The 24,120-nt window shown below is 48.7% G+C and overlaps 1 protein-coding gene across 2 annotated transcripts in view; it reads left to right on the forward strand.

Annotated features, from left to right (window-relative positions):
• Positions 1 to 820: 820 nt before the first annotated feature.
• LOC128888933 (homeotic protein antennapedia-like) overlaps positions 821 to 24,120 on the forward strand; it is a 131,516-nt gene continuing 108,216 nt past the window's right edge. Inside the window, exon 1 of one of the 2 annotated variants that reach the window (XM_054146160.1) lies at positions 821 to 1,262. The gene's annotated coding sequence lies outside the window, so the exon portion shown is untranslated. Of the gene's footprint in view, positions 1,263 to 14,209; positions 14,556 to 24,120 lie in introns of those variants that run through there. The other variant, XM_054146161.1, reaches the window with a different exon arrangement.

Here is a 24,120-nt window from a genome sequence, read left to right on the forward strand (position 1 = left end):
ACGTCACCGTGGCCATCCTCGTGAGTGCTTCGAGTTCGCCAGCGCGCGCGGAACAGAGCGAGAGAAGGAGTGAACGAACGGGGTAGGGAGAACAGACTGAGACATCGAACCTTGGCGAGAACGAGAGTACCGACCCCCAGAAGAAGGAAGACACCAACGCCGTTCTCGTAAATAAGGATAGACCAAGAACGACGAAGACGCGACCGATAGTCGTAGGAAGAGGAACGAGGTTAGAGAGGACAGAACGGAGCGAGACGGAAGGAGAAAGAGACAACAGGCCTATACCCTACGCCGTGCCCCCTCCCGCCATTAACAACGCCCTTGCATATAAATCCCCGTCTCATCCGTGTGCGGTCGGCCATGTGTTTGCGTGGATCGTTCGTCTCCGTCTTGATTACGCGTTCCCTGAATCGCCCGCACTCTGTCCTTGCTCAGTTTTCTCTCTGTCGCTAATTCTCTCGCTCCCTCGGTCCGGATTCCCCGCCTTTGCACTGGCCGCAGGACAGCAGAGTCGAGGCACGCGGCGGGGGGAGAGTTCGAGGTTCCGTGGAACCGAGAGAGAACGTGCGGGAGAGCGTTCCAGAGAACGCCGGGAGAGCGGGAGAGAACGAACCCGGGTTCTAGGGGGGAGGGGGCCGAGTGAGAGAGTGAGCGAGAGGTTCACAGTTGGTCGGAGAGGAACGACGGCGCGAAGGAGCGAGGCAGAGGCATGTAGGAGAGAGAGAACGCAGGCAGCGCCGCGTGGCGGTACGAGGTGGGGACTATCGGGCCGTAAACCATCCGCGGTGAACATTTAACTCACGTATTGCCATCCGACAAGTTTGCTTTGGCCCGCGAGAGAGCGTCACCCGAGCCAGCTCCGACGTCGAAGCGAGCCTTCCGCGAAACACGCGAGGAGGTGGATCAGAGCCTTCGACCTGACGTGGCTCTAATCCGTTCCGCAGCCACCGATATCGTCGTTCCCTCGCGGGAAGTCTCAACCGTGGCCTACTATTTTTATTTTTCGCGGCACAACGCACGAGACGACGGGTATCGGTCGGGAAATCGTTCCTCCGCGCGCGGAACGGTCTCCCTAGCTTCGATCCCAAACACCTATCATCCAGCGGACTCGACGACGTTCTGGACCAGTCCAGCCATCACGCTTCCGGATGCAACAACCGATTCCGGTCTGAACGACCGTTATCATGAGCTGCAGGAAACGGGCGCGGACCACCCTTCCGCAGGCAATCTCCTTTCGTTGAACCTCTCGACCGGCCGCTACGGTAAGTCAACGTTCACGCTTATTCCTCGCGAAATTAACACGAATCGGTCGATGTCGTTGCGATCCTACGTAGAACATGTGGCGAACTAACGTTCCGGAGCGATTGGGGTAGTCGTCCGTCGATGTCGTCGCGAAAACCTCCCTCCCGCCAAAACGTCGACCCAGTGCACATGCTCCGATGATTGAAGACGTCGCGGAAAGAGTGACGTTAATAGAGTCCCGCCACGGGGCAGTGTCTCTCGTCGAAAATCGCGTATAAACCGAACGGCAGAGGCAACGGGAGGCATATGTCACGATCCTACCACTTAGGTCTTCGACTGCTACGAAATCAATGCTCCGAAGCGATTAGATTTGTCGTAAAGAATTCTCTCCCGCCAAAACGTCCGCTCAGTGCACATGCTCCGATGATCGAAGACGTCGCGGAAAGAGTGACGTTTGTGGGATCCAATCACGGGACTGCGTTCCGCGTGGAATAATCGCGCGTAGACCAAAAAGAGGCAAAGCAACCCAAGGCATACGTGCTCCGATCTCGCGTCTGCCATGTATGTCAACATCCGAGCACATGTGCCATCGGTTGCTCCGACTCCTGGCTCCGTACGTAGCAGAAAATGTTACCTCGATACGACCGGCGAAAGAGAATGAACGCGTGCACGTGGGTTCGCGTGAACGTACGCCATGAAGGTTCTCCTGCGATCGCCGATAAACGTAACGATATTTCTTTTCACCCGCGTGCACGCTTGCACCGTACCGTATAGATATCAATTACGGGATTAATCTCTGCCCGGGCAGCGTGCATCAATTTTCCTTGTATCTCGTTCTGTCAAATGGGTGTTTTACGGCCGGCGTTAATGAAGAACTATAACCGCCCGAACGCGATACGCTTGTAGCGCATCGCGCAACGACATAATAACATTCATACGATAAATGTACTAGGCGTCTATCCGCCGTGGAATTCGCGAACGCTCTCAGGACTCGTGCCAAATGGTAAATAATAGTCTAGTCGAAGCTAGTAGCTGGACGCTCTTCTTGGCCGCGTTAACGGTTTGTTGGGTTTAATCTTGTCGCTGTTTCTTCTCTTCAAAGGAGACTCTTACGAAGACGTTTCGGGTATCTTCGACCCTGTTACGCGAGATAACGCTCGCCGAGAGTGCCTCCGAGTCCCCCCGACTCGTGACGGAGAAAGATTCCAAAGTGTCTCCAGTTTTCAGCTGTTGATGCATTATTTTCTCACTCGGAATCGATAGCGTTTAATGGCTGCCTTCGATTTTCCCAGGGAAACGGGGGAAATCCGGTCGAAAATAAAGTGAGTTCGGTATCGCGAGGCCCGAGGGTAAAATAGGTGGTGTGTACCGCACCGACGCCTGACGGGGACCATAAATAAGGATCCGACGGTCGGTGTGGCTGCAGCCAGTGATAAGCGTTCCTTTGCCCCCTCCAACGAACCCTCTTTGGACTTTCTTCTTCGTCCTCTTCCCGCTCGAATACTTCGAAACCCCTTCTGCGGGCCTGTGCAGCATCCCTTAAGGGTGGAACGAGTGACGATTGGTCGTCGGTCTTGGTTTCTCGGCCACGGCTCTCTCGGCATCTCCATCCGACAGCTATCATCCACTGTCAAAACACTAGTACCCTCTGTGTTTATCAAAGAAGTTAGTCTAAATTAAATTACAGGTTTGACGTTTCCAAATAAATTTTTTATTATAGATACACACACATGTAAAATTTATTTATGTACATATTTATTATAGAAACTTTATTTGGTAACATCAAACCTATAATTTAAATTAACAAAATTTCTTCAGTAGACTGACTGAATCATTGAAGAGCATAGTTTTCATGGTTTTCACGACACTCGGTTCATCTTTGCGCAAGAATGTCTTCACGCGCTTGGAAGAAAATGTTTTAAATCGAAGCTTTGATTCCTCTACTTCCGGTTTTGTGTTTCAATTTAAATTGAAAACTAAATTGAAATTCCTGCAACGGAGGGGTAGACGTTTTGGGCTCGGTATTCTAGTTCGTGCATCAAAAATGAGCACGGTGTAAATAAAGTCACTGCAGCATGGAATTAATTCGCAGACTCCGTTAAAATGTATAACGGTCCGCTGGAACCACGGGAGATGATTGCACTGCTCCCAGCCCCCCTAACACGCAGACGTAATTAGTTTGTCAAAGTGACAACGCGATCCTTTTTTGACCCCCTAGACGAAGCAACGTCCCAACGGCACGATTCGGTGGCTCTCCTGCGAATGGGGTTTCCATTCTAGGAATTCCCTTAGAATGGGCGGAGAGGGCCAACCGTTTCCTGCGCGATTTGATAAGTTTCAAAATGAAACAACGGCGTTGCTCCCCGTTGCGTCGAGCGTTTCGTGGGAGTTTCGGCACAGTTCGCGTGCCGTCAAGGACGAACGTCGCAATAAATCGGCCGCGATAACGTTAGCAGAAGCGCAAGATGGTAACTGGGTAGGTCGGACCTGTATCGCCCGCGAATATCGTATCGAGCAACGAGGGTTGGAAACGCACACGAGGTTCCTGAACGTTTCCCAACCGTGTAACGTATAGGTATAGTCGGTTCCTTCATCCCCTACGGGCAGCACGAAGCGACCATTTCTCATATCAGTTTAGCCGACACTTTCGAGAACTTGCTCGGAGAGCCCGGGGCGTCGCGACGTCACCCGATGCCTCTTGCCCTCTCGGCGCCCTCCTCGCCCACCTACCGGCTCCACCAACCCCGCTCTCGACTCTTCTGCAACACCTTACCGAGCCAGAGGGCTTTCCTCCCTTTTCGAACACCCTTCCCTCCTCTCTTGGTCTCTTGTTTCAAGTTACGTTTACGGTAAAGAATTTGAAACCAAAATATATTAGTCTGCTGGAAGCGTTTCTCTAATTTTCTTTAAAACTTGATATGGTAGCATAGGGATCATATTCGTAGCATCCGAAGCTTTATAGAGTTCAAATTCTTCCGGGGCTATTTTAGCCCTCTCCAGAACGTAGACTTTATAGTACTCTAGGAACGTGTGGAAGTCGGTTGGGATTCCAGAAGTCATCTCGGAGTTAATAAATACTTTCCTGGAAATCGCTCCATTACATAAATAAAACTCACACATATACCGAAGTTGTTCCATTTTCTCTCTTCCCCTCTGCCCTTCGTCCGTTTCGTTCCTCGCAACCCTTACAGCGGGGCCGAGTGCCCGCGGCGCGACGAGATAAGTGATGCCCAAAACTTAACAAACCCGACCTGGGATGATGAAGGGCCTCGCGACCTCTCGGATCAACTCCCGCCGAGAGATTGCGCGAAACCGCCTTATCAGAGAGATCCGTGAGCACTCTTACCAAAGATTACACCCTCGGTCAGTGATCACTCCCCAACCGAATTACCACTCCGTTGTTTGGAAAGCTCGAAGAAGTAGCGAATAAAATTTTCATCGAGTAAAAACCGTACGTTCGATATAAAATGTAGAATTCTAAAATTCAAAATCTAATTTTTATTTTACGAGTATCGTAGAGGAATGTGGCGAATCTTTACCTCTGTAAACTATAAAAGAACACACCAAAACTCCCTCGGAACCCTTGGTTTACTCAATGCACGCGATTAGATTATAAAGTATCACGTGCGAACAGTTGTTTGGTTGTATAGCTTGCAATAGCCTATGTTTTTCTTCCGTTTATTAAATCTCTCGTTGATTCGAAGCACGGGCGATTTTTCGTTTCGATTTTTTTGCCTCCATTCGCGGCGTATCTTCCTAAATTCCCCCGAATTTAATACTGGCATCCCGCGATATATAACGTCCAACGTTGAATCAAGTGTTTTCGCAGGTGTTATACGTTATTCAATAAAAAGTAACGGTTTCAAGACACAGTTAAGCCTGATAAATGGCCACCTAGATAGTATTTTTAAATGGGAGGCGGGGGGTCTCGAGCGCATTGCCCGCATAAATTCGTCCAATCTTCCGGTCGAGCGCGGAGAATTCGCGTATTCCTATTGAATTCGATAACTCAAACGCGGATACGCTATATCACCTCGAACGTACCGAATGGCGCTACTTGCACGCGCTCTTAATTATCGTACCGAATAATAATCCTTTCAACCGTAACTCGTAATTTGGATTCTGCGCCCTTCGATTCGACGACCTTTTAAATCACGCGTGATTAAACGCGCCTCTTCGAAAACTAATTTTCACGGAACAAAAGAACAAGAGACGCCAAATGTTCGAAATCCATCTTCAAAACTTTCGTTTCTCTAACATCCAATTTTTTCTTGAACTCTACAGAGATACTCGCTCCCCTCGATGTCTCGCCGTTAAGATATTTTTTACCCCGATTTTGTAACGTGATTTGCCCATAAAAACCCGCGAACGAAGTCGTTCGGGAGTCATGGCTGCCGTCGGATCCCAGCACGTGCGCTCCGGCGACGCTGCCACCATCGAATCATGTTGTAACCGCCTCCGAGGCCCACGAAATAGTTGCAACAGAAGCTGCGTAGATCGCGTTCTTCCGCTTCCCCTTGGGCGATGTTTTAGATTTATCGCACCCGTCTAAACACACTTTTGAATATTTTGTTCGCCGATAAATGCAAACGCTGCAGCGCATACTTCTGGTTGACGTGCGGTGTCCAGCCTCTTTGCCGGTTGATATAATTTCAAACAAGAAACATGCGCGTTGGACCCGCCAGCCTGTTACATAAAGTAAGTAAATTAACGATCGGGTAGTTAAACCGCGAATGTATCACATGCGCGGAGTAGGTATTTCGAATTAATGGCCGACTATTAATTTTCGAAGCAGTTTTCAACTCCTCGGCGCCGCCCGGCATCTACGATATTAATCCCTGAAACTAGTTAATCGTTGATTCGTCGGCTCCATTGGCCTCGAATCGTTTGCAGGGGCCTCTAAAAAATCAAACGTGGCCCCTGGTATAAAGGAAAGACTGTTTTGTGCATTAAGTAACATTTATGCCGCAGGGATCAACGCTACTAAGTTTCGTCTAGGATTTGTTAGTTGGATGGTTAACGCTTGTCTAGCAAATTCTGTCTTTGACACGACGCCATTAATCGTCCGCTAGACAGTCTCTAATTACTCGATAGTTTATTAGGACGTAATCAATTTAACAGGTTGTTCAAACGATTAATAGCGTCACGTCTGAGGCAGGATCTGCTAGGGAAGCCTTACCGATGACTCCAATTAGCAACGCAAGGACGAAACGCGGCACCATCAAAACTATCGATACAGAGAGTTCTCGTGCGGTTAATTCGTTTGAACGTAACTTGAACTTTCAACGGAATTTTGTAAATAATAGGTATAGACTAACAAATTTAATAAGACTCCCGAGGTAGTCGCTCGAGCGTGAAGAATTGGCGGCGATGAAACCAGGCATGCTGCCAAATTAGGAACTGATTGTGAAAGCATGGAAAGTTTTTAACCCTCTGACGCATTACAAGGAATCCAATCAAACCAATTAGAATGAAATTTGTTGGAGCAAGTGCGTTTATGGACGAATTAACTCAACGAAAAGTCTGCGGAACGGTCAATTTTGCGCAAGGCCCCTGTAATTGGGACGTTCAGGTCGAATGGCCCAAATGGTCCATCCTACGGAAGATAAAGTCGTCTATTGTATACTCTGGAACAATGTCCTTTAAGAACACGAAGCCATGGTACAGAGAGTGCTGTGCGATAAGATTGGTGAAAAAAGACAGTATATACTAAACAAAAACGTGGAAGATAAAAGCAGAAGCAATAAGGTAAAAATATGGGACATGACGCGACAGAGCATAATCGTTGGACGACCTCTCCGTCAGACCGCGGAATCTGGTCGAACCGGGCCGCAATTAGGCGCGAATTATCTCTTCCGTTCGCGGTGTCGAAAGTTATCCGTCTTCGAGCGTGCGTTCGCAGAGACAACGTCGTTTCGTGCGCGCCAATTTACAATCCTCGCGCCAATTAATAATTGAAACGCGTTCTCGGGCGATCGAGCGCTCGCAATTTTCCCGCTCATGCAGCATTCACGGGAATAAATCCCGAATTAGAGGACATAAATCCGCGCAGAGCGCGTTTCCGCGGCTCAAAAACTGCGACCGGCGCGTAAACACTGGGGAATGGTTTCCGCAGCGCGATTTTTTACGCTGGAACACATTCCCGGCCGGTGTTTCGTTCCACCTTGAAACTGCGCTCAGGCATTCTTCACGGATCGACCTAAAACCGTGTCGCCTACGAGTGACCCTAACCATAGCAAAAAATATTTAAATCGCTTCGTTTGAAAGTACAATGGATACCTTCGTGGCCGAGGAAGCGCACGGTTCTGGACGACGGTTACGGCGAGAGGGCAGGGAAGAGAGGGCGACCACGGGGGTAGAAGCGAGGGTGCGAAAATGTTTTTGGAGCAAGGTCGTAGCGCAATCGCGTCACCTGTGCACCTTGCGCCCCTACCTGGGATGTTAATGCTCGGAAACGACCTTAACCACGGCCGTTCCCATAAATTCGACCAGTCGCAACAGGAACGGAAAAAAACGTCAAAACGGCTAAAAGCAGCCTGTTTGCGGCCCGTAACGGTACAACGATTCGACCTTTTTGCGCCACGAAGGTCACCGCTCCGTCGTTTCCAGAAGCGCGCTCTTCGCTCGACGTCTGTTTCGTCCTCAGCGATCACGATTTCGACCGTCGCCAACTGCGAATTCCGCAGCGATGTTTAGTGTTTTCGGACCGATTGGAACCCCAGAGATAACGACGTGGATTATATCCGACCATGAGTTCTGCAGGGAGAAACGCGTCTACATTTACAGAAAACCGGTCGATTTCTGATCGATTGACGAATAGCGCACGGAACGGGTAATCCAACGTGGCGGGTGATCGTTCGGAAAAGCTTAGCGTCCAGTTTTCGAGTGAATCGTAAATCAGCGTGTCGAGCGATCGGGACGAGCGACGTTTACGCTAAAACGATTAAGCTCGCGTCTCGCGTCGATGATTTACGATCGCGGGCGGAAAGAATACGGAGACAGGGGGAGCAAAACGAGGAAAGGAGTCGAAGACCGTCGCGACGCGACGGACGGAGCCGACGGGGAGCTGCGTCGCGAGGACCGGGTAGAAGTCGCGTATCGCGAGGCCGTGATCGATTAATGAATTCGACTCGGGGAACAGATAAGACACGAAGAAACCACTCTCGTTTGCGAGTTGAATTATGACAACGATCTCTCGGTCGTTCGTTAAGAGCATTATTTATAAATTCAACGCCGAACGGGGGTGGAGAGGGCTGGTATATGAAAAGTCCCTCGTCCCTCGCATTCTCTGAGCCCGCGAGGACGGAGGAGACGGGGCAGAAGAACACGCCGGGGACGATAATGGACGGGCAACAACGAAGAACCCGGCGATTCCGTTTGTTGGGCGTCGTTTGATTTATAAGTTCAACTCCGGACGGACAATATTTTTGTTTTAATGCTCCTTTTGTCCGAAACGTACGTGCCCGGACTGCCGGATGGGGCGCGAGGTGGACATAGGTGGCTGATGATGTCAGTCCCTTTAGCGAGCAGAAACGAAGGAGAAAAGGAGAACGAGAGAGGGAACACCGTACGAGGCACCGGACATCGAGCTACACGGTGCCTAGTTTAAGTCGGGGTTGTCGCGATGGCACACAGAGATTACATCGTACACCACGGAATATACTCAAGGTGTCGCCGACGATTCTTAGCTACACGGAGATTCTTAATAGCCGGCGTCGTCGTATGACTTGCTTCGCGCTCGATCCGCGCGGCACGTCCTCCCTTTCGCGCACCCTCCTTTCCCACCCCTATCCGGGACTCTAGCTTACTTATATTTTCTGCTTTGATCGGCAATTTTTAGGTACCATCTGTGAAAATTAAAAGACATTTATATGTCTTTCTGCGTAAACACTAATAAACATTAATTTTTTTGAATCGAAGCGGGCAAGTGACCGTATCATTGTTCCCGTTTAAATTTGAAAAAGAACGGAAGAGTTGGCAACATCTTGCATTATTCTGTCAATGCTGATCCCAGTATTGTATCGTTAACAATAGCGATAGCTGTATTTACAGTCCCATCTAAGCGTCATATTTTATTTAATCTTTCGATACTCATTGTCCATGAATCTAGCACGATAAGACATACATTATTATTGTGGTCAGCGTTATCGCGATCATTATTTAAATAAACTTCGGGTCTCTTTTTCCTACGTATTGTCTGGCCATTACAATTCCGTTCCTTCAGAAATATGTGCTCCACCGACCTACTCTGCATATAAATGTCCTACTGGGTACTTTATCCATCAGCACCTTGTCCAACGTTTCTCACTTGGCTCGTTCCATCTTCTTTTGTTTTCTGTCACATTTTCCCGTTCCACGAAGACACCGTTGAGGCTAGATTTGAAGCAGCAACCCTAAGCTCATTTTTAAATTAAACGAAAAGTAGATAGAGTCAGAAGGAAGTCGTAGACATCTTCCGGTGGATCTCTGTTGTCATACGCTCTTAATTTACGTAGGTAGCTATGTCTTACGTAACATTAACAACCATGTTCGCGTATCACTTGGACGTTACATTAATTCAAAGTGCGATAATCAGAGCGTGCCAGATTAATTGCGTTAGGTAGCAAACATTAAGATATTTTTTTCCGTTGAATAAAAACATCAGATTCGAGTTTCAAATGTCAGTCTAAGGTCCGGTGAGGATCCGTTCAGATAGGATCGCGAACAATTTAACGCGAGCAATTAAAACGCACATCGCTCACTGCGGTACGCGCGATAAATTACCGAAATGTAGACACAACAATTTGTTGGTCATTAATAATTAGTGGTTCGTTAGCGGGCCCAAGGTGCACCCGCACAGATCGTCGCCGATTAGGGAATGCTCTCCGTGCTTAAGCTTCGCGATAACTGGCCGTTTTGAAAGTCGAATCGCGCAACGGAACGTTGCGTTTAATTAGAATTGTTCCGTACACGATAAGAAATTGAAACGTGTTAAGATGTGCGTGGCTCGGGTGGAAATTTTTACCATAACTCTCTGTTGCGTGAAGCACTGCTGAATACGGCCACTAGTTACCGTGGAAATGCGTTTCGCATTCGTCCGTGTGGTATTCCTTGCACGACGACGATGGGACACTCGTGTCTGATTAACATGAGACGCACCAAGCACCTGTGTGCCTCGATTTACTCGCGAATAATTATTCGTCGCTTCGTACGCTCGCACGACTGTCGCAAAACTGCTGGACAGAGATGGACAGGATTCCGATCTCGATAAGGATTTCGAAAAATAAATAAGGGATTATCATCTTTTTATTCGTTACCGGTCGAGTGACAATTAAAATTTGAATACGAGAATGGTTTTAAGCGAAACCTGTTTTCGTAACGAGTCTAGGACGACTTCGTGCGACTTCCTTAAATGTTATTAAGATTTCTAGGACTTATCTTGATTTTACTGATCTTGATATATAATAACGTGTACTGCTAAAAAAACTGCTCGTTTTCATTCAGAAAATTGATAAGGAGAAGGAGCCCTGGCTCGCGCAGCTGGAGTCGCGGGTGCCGTCGGTGACCGCCTGACGCTGTTGCGTTTGAGGCCCGATTGGACGGTCTCGTTAATTATTGCTGCGCGCAGATGCGCGGTTCTGGCGAACGAGTTATGAATCGCGGAGCAGTTGAGTGGTACGGCAAAGTGCGGTCGAGGGAGAGTTTGGAAAGTTTGAAGTTACAGAAGTGGGTGTCGACGTTCGGTTCTTCCTCGATGATACCAAGTTGTTTATGCTGTTTCTTATCGAACACAGGGAAGACCTTCTTTAAACTTCTCTTTCAAAATATCTTGAACTGTATTTACAGTTTGCGTCAAACAATCGTAAAAATGTACTCCCAGCGAAGTAAATGATTAACGCAGAACGGATTTTCGTTGTTTGCTAGAGTTCTATACTTCTATACGCTATACTTCTGTAACGAACGATTAATCGCTGTATCGAACGGCCACTTCGTATTCGACGTTCATTGAGTCATAAAACCCGATAATGATCGTTAAACCTCACGATCATATATGCGCCGGTTAGAGGAACTTCCGGCGAGGATCATTTTTCTCCATTAGGAAAGAGAATGCGAGAAGAAGCGACGGAATTAACTTAGGAGAAATGAAGCAGTGTTTACGCCTTCGTGTTTGCAGATGCATGTACAGGGTGCGCACACCGGACCGTTTCCTATGTGCTTGGCAGGTGTTACTGTTTATAGGGATCCCCTGAAACAGCTTATCCGATGAGGGAGCCTCCGATAAGGAAGATAGCGGTTAGCATTCGCTTAACCCGGTTCTAATGATGGTATATTCCCATTGCGCATCTTATATTCTGTATACAGGGTGTCACTAGAGCGAGAAAAAAATAATTGAAGAGCAAACCACGCGATCGACTGTAACTCGTGACTTTGAGGGCGAATTTCGTTCCGAATAAGAATTTTGCCCGCGTCTGGATAGCTTCCATTGCCAGGACCTCCGAAAATTGCTTTTCGCAATCTCATAGCGGGAAGCGCGAAGATCATCGTTCACTGTCCCCGTCGACGCGATCGACGCTCTCGATTCGCCGATTAAACGTGTGCCGGCGAAAACAATTTAAAGGCTGGTGCACGTAACGGTCTCAGAAGCGTTCGATTCAACGGTTTCGCGAGCACGATCTCGTTATTGTCGCGAGTGAGTAATTCCCGTGCGGTCTGTATGCGCGTATATACATATGCCCCCTTACAATAATTACTCCGCTACCCGGTTACGTGGAGCCGCGTCGAGTGACCATGATAAAACGAGAAACTGGTTCGAGGGCCACGCATGCGATAGAGCTGTTAACGATAAATCGAAATGCGCGGACTGGACGGTGGAAGACGACGGCCGCGGTTCGGCGTACCTACGGGGCTACACCTACATCAGTGGTGCACAAAGTACGGACCTTATTTATCGAAAGAAATAGGCAAATTTGAGTAAAAATGATTTTTGTTTCTCTACTGTTCTCATCGCTAAACAAAATTATATCGCAGTCAAGTGAATTTCGATCGATCGAGGAATAAATACACCGTTACTCGTGAGCATTACGTGAATATCGAATTGAACGAATAAAAATAAAAAATAAGTGACTCGTAGAATAATACAAATGAAACAAAATTTGTTTTAACGAACCATGAGATTACTAAATATACCTATTTGATTCACGTTGGAGAAGATTGTGCACCGCTGACCTACACATTCGCACGAATGCGTGAGTGCGTGCGCGCGCGAGCGCCATATCGATATCCTTCCCTCTCGGACACGGGAGGGTCCTCTTCTTCGTCCCCTGGCTCGCGTCACTCGGATTCACGTATCCCCCGGTTTCACTCTCTCTCGAACCACCTTAATTAAGCGTTTAAGAGATGAAACTGGTTCTGACGGTCTTCCTTCTTCTCGTTGTTCTTTCGCCGCGCGCATACACTTACGGGGCGCACAGCTGTTGCATCCTCGCGGAGTTAAGTTGTCCGACTTTTGAGGAGCGCCGATTGTCTCGGAAATTAATTAAACGTATCCACGGGTCCCTGCATCCCGTAGCCTCTTCGTCTAGCCGCCGACAACAATGGCCACCGTTCAAACGATTTCAGGCTTCTCGAGTTACGCGGTCGATTCGTCGTTGCTCCGATCTCTCGAACGTCAAAGACACCTTTCAGTTACCGTCTCCCTCTCTTTCCCTCTTCTCCCGTCGCTGCACTTGCTCCGGTTGAAAGTGATTTATACCGGCATTATACGACAAAACGAACTCGGTCGACTACGAATATCCAGGGAATATCGTTATTTACTTATCTTATTTGTCCATTTAACGAATTAAGAGACAATAGAAAACAGTCTAATTCACGAAAATGTCAAATGTCGTTCGAAGCAACAGAAATTGCGTGAGCATTTGCTGGTAAACGTGCCTCGGATTGCAACGGCTGGCGGAACGCAACGAATCAAAACGCGTAACGGCACTCGGGGCTGGATAGTGCCTCTTATGAAGCGTTCCCGTTGTTAAGCGCGGTTTACCGTAAATTCTACAGATTTTATCGATTCGCGTCTCCCAGCAGCGTTGCTCGCGCTCGCGTAGGAATGTCGTTTCGCAACGCAACCGTTGGGTACCAACCCTGCTTTTATCTGCCTCCGGAAGACAATCGATCGATCGCTCTGTTTATTTTTCTTTTTTAAGTTTACGATTTCCTTTTATATTTCGTTTAAGTAATAATTGGTCTGGGTTAAATGAAAATATATTTCGAGTAAGGCGCAACGACAGTCGGCGAAAGTCTGGCCCGTTTCTTTTTCCACGTGTGAGTTGTTATCGAAACCTTGAATTCAGAGTGAAAATTGAATATGTAGCTTGGTTTCTTGATCGATGCACGCCACAGCGGCTCGTACCCGGCGCACGTGTGTTTGCATTTCTGAAACGCGCTCGCGTATGTCGCAAGCTTGGAGAGTGTAAAGCGCGATACGGATGTCGTTGCGCCTACTTGCAACGAGGTTTTTTTATCGTCCTTTTTAGTCGAGGCCGCTGGTACCATTACCCTTCGGCAACGGTGTCTTCGAGGAACGATAAAAACAAACAAAGAGCTCGATATTTCATGTCAATTTTAAAAAGACTTGAATATTACTTTATTACGACGTTTCGGTCGTCAAGGGGTGCAAGAGAACTTTTAAAATATCAGCAAAATGTACTTACAGAAGCAAAAGAGGCGAACCAAGTATAATTTCATGTACCACAAGGCGACACAGAGGATGGGTCGAGTCGGATCCTGAGGTAGCCCGCTTGGTAATTGCTAATAACATCGGCGAGTGGCGTGCGATAGGTGAAAAAAGGGCCGAACCGCGGTGCAGGTGAACGAAAGGAGCCGAGTGGGGATAGGCAGAGCCGGGTGTAGGTGTAAAGTGAGCGTGATCGCTTGGTGGATGAGCGAGGGGTACCAAGGGGGAGTGGTCACCGGTTGAAGCCTCGTGCTGACCTATTCCTTTCTGTGCCGCCGCAGTGCATTATGGCCGCTCTACAAGGCTCTCGGCCGCGGTTCCCTCGATCACCATAGACGGTCTCCGGCGTTTGTCTAGTGCCGATGCGTTGTCGTCGCGTTCCGCGCGGTTCGCCCGAAATCCTCTCGCGTTCGAGGACCCGTGGTTCCATCGGAACGTGGACCACGCTGGTGTTTCCTGATGGCGCTGCTGGTCGTGTCTGTGTACGTGTGAGCAACAGTGTGTCAGAACGTCGAGACTGCGGCGGGGAACGGCACGGTAGAGTCTGCCGGAAAGCAGAGAGGGGACTTGTGCCGTCCAGGCACAATGGGACCACTACTGCATCGCTGTAAGTACCCCGAGAGCTTACAGACCGATCTCTCTCTTTCTCTCGTTCGCCTCTGGGTGCTTCTGTCGCGCTCCCATTCCCGCGACTATCGCAAAGCGTCGAGCTTTCGCGGCAGGCTTTGGCTACCGACGTTTCCAGAGTATCTCTGGGATTAAGAGTCCGACTGAAATCGTTTTGGATAGCTGGACGTGGTCGATGTTCCACGAAAATCCAGGGAAATCTAAGCGCATGCACGTGCCGTTGACTTTCCGTTGCGCGAAAGTTGGCAGAGGTTTGGTACAGGTAGCATTGTCCTACCGCGGAGGAACAGTCGGTCTGTACCGCGCATGTAAGCCCATGCCTTTTCTGCAGATGTCCGTTCATGCGGGTATCCTCGAAGCAGCTTTCATGCTGGCAGTTGTCTTGACAGAATTGTTTATTGATAACGATACGCTCATTAGGGAATTGTCTTTCTTTTCGTAGCGAATCTTCTCAACTCATCGCTTAACTCCAGGCATGAGGGCTGATGCTATCGACGTTCTGGAACACGAGAGTGATCGATTTAACGGAGATCGTAAAAAGCAGTTGCTTATGGTCGTGGAAGACGTAAACGTACATCCATGTAGATCAGGTACACGTGTTTTCATAGGCTAATCATTTTCTGAAAAAATGGTAATCCAAGGGAAAGCTGATGCAAGTTAGACGAATAGCATTGGAACGTTCAGCGAGAGATAGTGGTGTTCGAAATAACGAATGTTATTCTTTTTTAAACACGATGGATTATTGCATCGACAAAGTAAGTTAGAGGAAAGTGGAAATTCCTAAACCTGGTCTCGTTGATTTTTTACCGCAGCATCGATGGCGTTGTTCGAGGAATTAACGCGTCAACGGTTGCTTTCTTGTTGGATGTCCAAGTGGAAAATTATAGAACGGCGTCCAGCGAAATCCGCTACCGTAACTATCCGATCGAAGTTAGGCTCGCGGGTACTGGAACGCCGCGCGAGCTTAGGAGAATCTAGAGAGACAGACCAACCGGTTCGCGACTTTGGCGGCCGCCATCTTCCCCTCTCCGTTTGTCTCTTTCGCCTCGCGTGAGAACCTGCTCCCTATATATCCACCTTTCTACTCTCTGGGCTACTCTGCTCGAGAGTTCCGCTTGCGAAATTTTTTACCCCGCAACGTAACGGGGGGAGAATGGTCCTCGAAAATTCTTCCACTTGGTCTGGACGTTCCGCAAGGGTCAAACATCCTGGTCACTGTGTCTCCATGCCACCGAATACTTTCTTCTCCAGTGGAATTCAGGAGAACGGAAAGAAATGGTAATTAGGCTAAGGATTCTTCTGTATTCATCCTTTTCCAAGGACATGCATCCAACGAAATTCATCTAAATCCTTGCTTGGGAGTATAACACCGAATCGAATAAGATTTTACATAAACGTAGATATCGATACACACCTGTAACAGTATACATACGAATGAAACGATTAACTAATAGCAGTCGATACATTCGAGGAGTCGTAGAACGCGTCGGCGAATCGAGGAAGATTTATGAAACGCTTGACCGTCGCGCAGAGGAAGAGGCGCGCGTACGATCGTCTCGGATTAGCAAACGATGCTCGTAACGTAGAATGAGTTATTATCTGATTAATTCAATTATACGAACACGGTGTTTTAAGATGCGTGAAGTTTTTACGGTTCGGGAACTGCAATGCTACGCGTTCTACCGCAGTTGTAATTCATTCCGGTTTATTTTTGCATCAGAGCTTTGCTTTCCTTCGGCTGCGAATTTAATATTTATTTATCCCACGGCTTTATCATCCTGTTAATTCCTCTTTCTCGGAGACACCACAATTGGTCGCCAACGCGTGTGAAATAGTAGCAACTACCGAGTTTTATGCTACGAAGCTATACACCTTATCTGCGTTTTGCTCGATAAAAAAAGTTGCATCTGAAAATAACCATTCGTGTAATCGATTGCACAATTGCGTTAGCTAGATGATACCGTTTGCTAATGACCGTCAGATTGTAGAATTCTAAATTTATACATACTCGTTGGCTTTAAATCAGGAGATGTTGAATTCTACGGGACGTTCGATAATTTTCCAATTATCCGGACGAATGACAGCGAATGCCGCGTCTGAGGAGTGCGGCGGTGGCTATCATTCTGATTTATTATACCTCGCGCGCGTGATAAACTAACGAAGAACCGTTCAGGATAATTTCCAGTTAAACGTACGCAGGGTTGGTGTTTCGCCATCAACCGGTCGAAAGAAGGTCAGGTACGAGAAGAACACCGTTTCCTACATCGCGATTATCATTGCCCTCGTTACGCGATAACAACGCGGTCAGAACGAAGCAAGAAGTTCGCAGCCACTTCGCGTGGTGAATTCCAGCGTGCGCCGCACGTACGCGAAGGTAATTAAAGGTGCGTAACGCGTGCAAGAATTGTCCGTGGCTGAACACGTGTCTTTGTGTGCATCGTCCGTTTAAACGGGAGCACATGGTGGCACGGCCTGTGGTGCGGAATAATCTGTAGTGGACCTTCGATCGAGAAACGCTATTTTCTTCCAAGAAAAATAGAAGAACCCGAGGAAAAAACGTATCGCGACTGTTAAATGTCAAGGATACCTGGAAGTTACAAATGGAGATTCCTTACGCGTAGCGAAGGTTCGCGTTTAATATTTTAACGATTGATGCTTCGTTTACACGTTTTTTTTTGCCAGATTGTCGTCACTTGTCACCTGAACTTTGACAACAATAGTCGCTATCTGTCGGATGTCGTTGATCCACGAAGTTGTTCTTCGTACAAACTGTAATCATTACGACAAATCCTTCTCCGAGAGACGTGACAACGACCTATCTCGTCCTATCTATGGTACGTCCACATACCAAGGTTCTTACCGACCCGCGTATTACCATGACTCATACGTTCCCGTGATTCGCTCCTTACCAGCCTCTGACTTCTTCGAGCTGCTACCGCATTCATTGCTAAACATTACCAACGATAACTTTTTATTACTCTTATCCTGTTACTTTGGTCAACTGTTACGCGTTACATAGACTACAGTTACTAGCCTATATATTTCATGGACTCTATTCCTTTGTACACAATTGTATGACATTAAAGACGTGTAATCGTTATTTAACGCGGTCGCATCCGGGAGGCGACACGCGACGGCGGAGTTCTCGAAGCGTCGGTTATTCTCGTCGCGGCGGGATCCCCGCGCGCGCGCTAATCTGCCAACGCATTGGCCTATCGCGGCTGCCTCCATGGCCAATCGTGCCACGGGGATCACCAGAATCCAACCGGCATAAATCAGAATGGATGACGAGAGCCTCGGCCGGTTGTTCCAGCTAAAGGGATTTTCTAGGTCGCGAGAGCGGAGAGTCCCATCGGGAGCTGCCCGCGCCGTCGTCCTGCGCGGATTTCCACCGCGTGGAAAAGAATCGAGCCGAGAAAGTTCGTGATTAAAATCCCATCGGACGATGTCGCGCGTGCCGCGCACAGCCGCAGATTACCGACCGATTCGCTTCTGGAGGGCTTACAGTGGCTGCCCGGTGATTCATGGGCGCGTTTAATTTGCACGCGGCGCGTTACCTTGCTTCGGAGAGACTCGCGTTGCCAAGGGAAGTGAAGACGCTCCGCTGGCGAGCCTACCGCCCGATCGAGCCACTTTTACCGTTTCCTGTGAATTCCTGCCAGAACTTGCCGAGCACCGTTCCGTTGCCGATACCGCGTGTTCTGCCTTAGGAATCCCGAGTTCAGGAGTTTGCGCTCGTGAAACTGGCAAGAGCAACGGTGTTGCGCGACGCAGCCCACCTGGACGCTCCGTTCGATGCGTGGTTGGAACTCGGCAACCGTTTGTCAACATTCGCCAGCTGTACTCTAATTACCCGGTCTCCGAATTCCGTAATTCGGTGCATTCCTCTCGCGATGGTCCGTGGTAGATGCTATCGGATTTAACGACGTGTTCCGTGGGACAAGTTGCTTTTTGTGTTTTCGAGTTTGAAGGTTAGCGCCGAGCGGTGGCGGTGAGTTACGCTTGAACTTGTTAAAACCTCGTGGTTAAAAGTGTCGCCGGAATTCCGAGGTAACTTGTCGAGTCTAACGGCAACGCCGCCATTACTTAGGCCTGTAATTACTGAATCTACATCGTCAAACTTGTCAACAACCGTGTCGACGCTTTATCGAAACGGTGCCAAGCCTATTATGCGTGGTCTTTGGGTACGTTATTTCTTTAGTACACTGTAGTCGAAATGTGAGGTTTCGGTGCTATTAAGAGACTACCAAGTACACTGCCAGCATGTCAAATTTAGGATAATGCCTAATCTATCGTGGATACAAAATAATCTCACAGGAAAAAGTTGGAAGGTTCGAGGGGGCCTATGACTATTGCTTTATTTTTCTGAACTAAAAATTTAGAAATTCAAAATGGTGGATCCAATATCCCAGACCAAAGTGCGATGTGACTGGATTCGGATGAAACTCGGGGTTTTTGGTAGTTTTAAGATATAAGATCTCACCTTGTTAGAACAGCACAGTGGATATACGTACTATCGTTGTTATCAACGTTAACGACACCCAGTCCGGATAATACCGGGACGATTACATCTGATCGTTCGTAGCTTATCCTCCAAGCAGTGTCGTAATATCGAGATCTAAGGAGCAGAGTGCTCCGCGCGTGTCGCACTGACAAGATGCAAAGTAGGCTGGAACCGCGTCCACCTGTTCGAGGGTTTGCTATCAACATTAACAACACCCAGCCGAAGTAGTACCAGGCCAATTACATCTCGGCATTCGTAGATCATTCTTTTAGCAACGTTCTAATAACCGGACCCGAGGGAGACCGTTGCACGCGTAGCACGGCTGTGTCGCGACGCGGGTTACACGGGGACCTCGTCCACCTGTCCACGGAACGAGCGAGGGACGAATATTAACCGCATCCCGCATAGGACAGTGTATCACCGGCGAGATTATTCGCAAGCTGGGCACACGTGTAACGTGTAAACGCGTAAGTGTTCCGTACACAACCATCGCCGATAGGTTGGCCGAGGTACATCGGGAGCGCGCGCGCAGAACGGTCCTGTGGGTTTCTGTTAGCAGTTAGGTTATGTTCACCTGCCTGGACGATCGGTCCGTAACCGGCTCGGCAGCATGTCACCCTCTTGCGCGGGTGACTCTATGCCTGGTTCCTTTTACTTTGCAGTCTTGTCACGCCTTCCCTTCCATGCCCGGCGGAGAATACGGCGGCGAGACCAGCGAGCGTCGCGAGGGACCTTAGGGAACGTTTACACCGATCGTCGACGTTTTTCGCGTTCGCGAGAATCTCACGCAGCCGCGAGTGAGACCGCCGACTGATAAGGCAAGCTCCCGGATGCGAGCATTCCATCTGCGAGCGATTTTTTTCTCGCATATCCAGCGCGAGTAACTGAATTTAACGGGATCGCTCTTAAAGCCGGCTGTAGTCGGCGTAGCCATCGGGACGTTGGTCGATGCACGCTGGATAGTCTTCGGCCATTGAATTCTTTTACCACTTCTACTTTGGGCCTTTGAGTCCTTTGTTTACCTCAGGATTTTTGTTGAATGCTTGAGAGGCACTAGTAATCATTCGAGATTGTCAAAATCTCTATAGGCTGAGTTCTCAAACTAGCTGCGCAGCGCTTCCAGTCGCTCCCTTTCTCTAACCCTCCCTTACTTTCTAAACCCTCTACATCTCGCTTCATTAGCCTTCCGTTGACACACAGATACCCCACGAACAAAACTTATCGTGTTCCGTAATACACTTTATGACGCATGCTTTACAACAACGCTGCTAAGATTGTCGTCGAGACAGCGGGCGCGAGTATTACCAGGGTGAGCAAATTGCGATCGTTGATGTGTCGTCATTCACAGAAGAACGCGGGTACCCCGTGCGCGGTTATAATTATCCTTTATTTAATTGCGTCCTGCGTGCCCTCTTGTCGCGTGAGAAACGTTTCATTTTTTATTCCTGCTCCGGAGTAGGAAATATGGCGCGCTATTTATGATCCGTGCTGTGTTCGCGGTAGCCGGCCAGCGTCTTCCGCGGCTGGCCGGATGCGCGCGGTTGCTCGCACGAAGCAGTCGGAGTTCGCGCACCGAAAAGCCACGATATATCTTCTGGGCTCCTCGGAGGATACGCGGAGACGAATATTGGCCGGTGGGGCCGTGATAAAATATCACCGTCGCACCGTCAACTTGCACCAACAAACGCCCTGGGTCGTTGTACTCGCTTCGAGACGGTAGCCAGCTCTCTTCCTCTCGAGTTTCGACGCAAACGTCGCGAGTATCCGGCCTTCTTTCTCGCGAAATCGTCTGGAATCGCGTGGACATCCGCCCTTTGTTACGAGTCTCCTTTTGCACTCGAGACCTTTTTTTCTTTTATTTGAGATTTGAAAATCAGGTCACCCTTCCCTCTTCGGCAATCAATTTATTGATTCTTCGAGTTCTAATGAGATTAAACTAATGTTAAAATCGAAAGCTTTGAAAGCAAAATCAAAGATGCGCTTGCGCCGTGTATCTTTCAGCGATGAATCGGATTCGATAATATCTCTGCATGCCTGTCGTTCCCTTTCCCGTGTATGGAGACAACGTATTTAGAAATTACGCATCAAAGCATTCACGTGGATGGTTCAGCGTGTGCGCGAGGAGTCGGAGAGCACACGCGTACCGGTTCCATAACGAGGATTACTTCATCCTCCTTGTCCTTCGAGGAGCCACCGACTCTCGCGGTTGTCCCAGCTTAGCTAACGCTCCCAGCTGCTAGCTATCGGAAAATAATAAACTACCGTGTATTTTGTTTGCGTTGCGTGTCGTCGATCGCCGATGGGAGTGGTGTTCCCGTCGGGATCGTAATGCATCGTTCGTAATCGTCACGGATGAAATTCGTAGGAATAAGAAGCGCATGGAACTAAAAAAAAATAGCGCTCGTTTGATGAAGCGGTGTGTTTACCGAGTGTCTAATTTATACAACGCGTTGGAGCTTTCGATCCCTTAATCTTCACGCCTGTGTCCGACACGGACACGGACACGTTCGGCTAGTGTCGGTACTGATTTGTTTCACCCGTCCGAACGGACAATTTATTTCACGGTACTTTGTCTTGGAAATCATATTTTACACTATTACGCGCCTTCCGGAGCATAATGGTGGATGAATAATGACAACTTCGGTGGCCGTTTCTGCCTCCACGTTGTATCCTTGTTCAGCGATAGAGTTGCCCACGCGACTGTCTTAATTTTAACTTTCTAGTTATCCAAAAGCATAAAGTACATGTAACTCCTTCTTAGTAAAAATATATACGATCTCGGAGACTGCATTGCAAACGAATTTCCACAAGAACATTTTGTTCAGACTGGACAATAACACCGGTTATTTAAAACGTCAACGATAACAGGTGTTCGCATTTAAAATCCAGGCAGTCTAAACACCCTCGATTTCTCTAAGTCAGGGTTCCGTTGTTACAACTTCCGGTACGAATCGCTAAAGATCTCCGAAGTCGAAATTCATCGTCGACGAAAGTTCGCAGAGTTTCTTTCGGCGGGCAACAAGACGTCCAGCCTCGTTTATCTCTCGAGTAGCCGAGCTAACCCGTTCCACGGCGTACATTCACCGGATCTTGCACACGCGCTCAATGGTCGTGACGAATAGTCCCCGAGGTTCCCGAATTCTTCCCGGTGGACCGTGGTTAGCAGTCGCAGAAGCCAAAGGTTCTCCGACGGGCTGAGAGGACGTAACTCATCGCCACGCCTCTGCAACGTAGCACGTTGCATGAAGCAGTGCTTCCTCCCTGGCTCGACGTACATACGTAACGCTCGCTCGGTCTGCGACAGCTGAGCCTTGCTATTCGCGTGTCCACGCGAGAACTTACTGTATCGACCGACACCCGACCGCGACGGCTGGTGGTCTGCGATTCCCTGTTCCGTGACCACAGCCAAAGAAACGAATAGACAAACTTTTCTGCCCTCGAGCCGATTTCGCGTCCCACGCGAATCAAGATAAAGCGCGAGGCTCATTCCGCTCTGGATGTCGTGTTTCCTTCGTCGACCGAATCGAGGTCTCGAAGGGGATCGATCAACGGCGAGTCGTGCATCAAAGGTTGGCTGGTCAAAATTATGTGGCTTTGATTGCTCGTGCCTGTGCTCGCGAGTGTAAATGTAGCTAAAGTGGAGACCCAGGAGGGTTGGAAACATTGTCAAAATTGTGCGATATAAATATTGAAAAATGGAAACTGCGGAGCGTCCGATTCGCCGCGAAATTTTTTCCTCCGACCATGTCGCAACGGATGATCCAGTATCGTTTCATTGGTGTTATCGTGCCGCAAAGTTCAAACATAAAAAGAGGATAAATTTCGCGTGCACCAAGCTCGTACATTTGCTTCATATTCGTTCGACGCTCGATATTCAGATCACGGGCGCAGGGATACCCTCCTTTCTCTTCCATCTCTTTATTCGTGGGCCGTTTCCGTCCAACCGGCGCGCGTTCCTTCTCCATCGGCTGTTTCGCCGGCCTACCTCCTCTTCCTCTGGTCTCTTTCGTTCCGAAGGACGACCGCTCCGGGAGAATAAAGCCTATCCATACTCTCAATCTGTCAACCGACTCCCACCCGCGTACACGGCGCACATTGCGAATCAACCGTTGTTATGTAAATATGGAAAAGGTTGTTGATTCATGCATGAGGAGGGCATGAATCTCGTTGTCTTGTCCGACGAGCCGTGAAACTGATGCATTTGTATCGCTAGGCCCTCGATCCTCTCGCGTATTGTGCCGCGTTACGCTCGCGTACCTGTTTCCCGCGCGGTCCTACACACTTAACCATGTCGACAAGTGGAGTTATCCGTGGATTTTTTCTCCTCCGAAGAAATAACGCTCGCGAGCTCCGAGAGCTAGATTAAAACGCAAGCCAGCAACTTCGGATTCAAATTCCAACGGAATCGTTGAAAAACGATGACTCTTTCCTGCGACACTGCTTTGACTCTCTTCTACAGTTACCCTGGAAAACTATCAACCGAGAAATAAAATGTGTACCGACCGGGTTACCAAGGTTCCGCCGCACTTCTATCACCCCGTTCAGGAATCGAAGTGGAAGAACGAACTTTCTTGACTTTACCGCGATGAAAGGAACTTCGATATCGCGTTCACGTGTACCTAGAACTCCACACCTCGTGCACACATTTATTTACGGTCGTGGCGCGTTTCGGCGCGAGCGTACGCGCTGTTATGTCTTGTGTGCGGATACTCGCGACCAATAGACAGGGCTCCTACGGCCGTGCAAGGATATTCACGGACTCGCAATAAAGCATTTACCCACGCGCTGTGTATGCACATCTATCCTCATCCTCTGCCACGATATCGCTCGCGTATGCTTTCGTGCATACAATTGCATATCGTCCATCTTGGCCGCACATTGCAAATATGTATGAACCTGGCCTGTTCCTCGTGCCTCGAAAACGGCTGCTCGTGACGCTCGCTTCATATTCGCCTCCGGCGAGAACCTCGTTTCGGTAATCGTTGTAGTTTGCATCTCTCTCTCTCTCTCTCTCTCTCTCTCTCTCTCTCTCTCTCTCTCT

The sequence above is a fragment of the Hylaeus anthracinus genome, unplaced genomic scaffold (genome assembly GCF_026225885.1).
Source record: "Hylaeus anthracinus isolate JK02 unplaced genomic scaffold, UHH_iyHylAnth1.0_haploid 11994, whole genome shotgun sequence".
NCBI classification, from domain to species: domain Eukaryota; kingdom Metazoa; phylum Arthropoda; class Insecta; order Hymenoptera; family Colletidae; genus Hylaeus; species Hylaeus anthracinus.